The sequence below is a fragment of the Lactuca virosa genome, chromosome 7, assembly GCF_052849685.1.
Source record: "Lactuca virosa cultivar CGN04683 chromosome 7, Lactuca_virosa_CGN04683_v6, whole genome shotgun sequence".
Taxonomy (NCBI): domain Eukaryota; kingdom Viridiplantae; phylum Streptophyta; class Magnoliopsida; order Asterales; family Asteraceae; genus Lactuca; species Lactuca virosa.
In genome coordinates this window covers 101,947,675-101,949,721 of record NC_136432.1, presented here as the reverse complement: position 1 = coordinate 101,949,721, position 2,047 = coordinate 101,947,675, and positions in this window count along the sequence as shown.

The window sequence follows — 2,047 nt, the reverse complement described above, 5'->3', positions numbered from 1 at the left end:
AGATATTAGTTTTGAAATAGATTATATATTTATATTGTCGGTTGAAAAAAATGTTTAATTGATTATTAACTATTTAAACATATTCATATCTCCACCGTATTAATCGAATATTTAATATTAATATAGTAATTAATGAAAAAAGTTTAAAAGTTATGTATGTTCAAATCAATATAAAACTTTCAAAATATTTTAAATATAAATAGTCTTTCATTATTTTTCGAATTTATTTAATAGTTTGATTTAAGTTTTGTATTTAAGCTTTTATATATATATATATATATATATATATATATATATATATATATATATATATATATATATATATATATATATATATATATATATATATATATATATATATAGGGGATGGTTCATGTGAAAATGCAAATAATTTGAGAAAACACGAAAACAAGAAAAACCTATGAGATTGTGCCACCTCAACATTATCTTTTTGGACAATAATTCATCCAAACTTTGAAATACATGATGATAATCGATAATAGATGAGAAATTGTGTCATATTAGCAAAGTATGATTTTTGACATTTTTATTATGAAAACATGAATTTAAAAATGGTTAAGGACGTGAAAAAAAAAGTAATTATTAAAAACGTTTTTAAGTCTATATTATCATAACACAATCCAATATAAACTTATTATCTTTAATTTATTGCTAATAAATTTATTTTTTATAGTACATGTGTTTAATTTTTATAAGATAAAATCTGTTTTCACGTTTTCGCAAGATATTTATACTTTCGCATGAACCTACTTCTTTCTCTCTCTCTCTCTCTCTCTCTCTCTCTATATATATATATATATATATATATATATATATAATGATGCATGATTTATATGTCTAAGTCCAGTCTAATGTTATTGGCCGCGTACCAATAACATCGGACGGGGGGACTTGATGATATTAGCCCATTAGCATGACCTAGACAGCTCTAGCGCGCCAGCCTTGCCTGACACTCCCCTGCTAGCCTCGTATGGTGCTCATTTTCCAGCTTTTACTAGTGCGCGCCCACCAGCCTTTCCTGGTGTGCGCCCGTCAGCCTCGTCCGACTCTTCCGGACAGCCTTACCCAACTCCTTGCTACTTGGGCCTGAATTGGGCAGGCCCAAAGCCTGACCTAGTTGTACCCTATATAATGAAAGTGCCTCCTCCAGAGAGGAGGACTCTCCTAGGTGATTCAGCCGCCACTCTATCATTTCCCTTTAGCTCAGCCGCCACACTAGACTTCGACCAGGTGGCTCAACCGCCACCCTCTGCCTTCAACCACCCTACAATATCATCATCACCAAGATGGTTCTCTCCAGCTAAGGAGAACCATCTCATCTCTATTAAACGATCTAACTTGATTGTCAGAGCCTACTCCCGGGGCAAAGTCCCTAGGGCGGTTCTAACGACTTTGCTCTGTGATGTCCAGATCTTCGCCGCGGTAGAAGTCCATAAGTCTTCCCGGAGGTTGATGTCGCATCATTTGGCACTATCCCAGACTCGAAAGAGCAGCCACCATCTTACTTGGTTTCAAGCTCATTCTTGCCTAGATCTGTTCAAATCTGTTGCATTTCAGCTCAGGTTTTGTTCATATCTGTTCATTTCTACCATCATTTGCTCAGATTCATTTGGCTCTTGCTAAGATATGTTTTAATATCTTTCAAATCTGTCGATCTGATGTGTTTTCGTTCTGATCTATAGATCTGCTTCATTTTTGGCTCATATCTCTTGATCTACTCCACTTTTCGCTCACATCCTTAGATATGTTTCATTTTTCATCATTCCAACACGTCTAAGTTTACAAAATTTCTCTCAGATCTTTTTCTTGTTCACATTTTAATGGCTTGTTGAGCAAGTTGAAGATAAAAAAAAGTTTTATGTGAAGAAAACCTTATATGATCCATTTTTTGTTTATATTTTGGGGTTTGTTCAGCAAGTTTGAGAAGAAAAGAAGCTTTTACCCTATTTTCAGTTCATATATTGCCAGCAAATCATTTTTAGTTTAGATTTTTTATGTAAAGCTTCAATCTTTGAAACATTGGTGT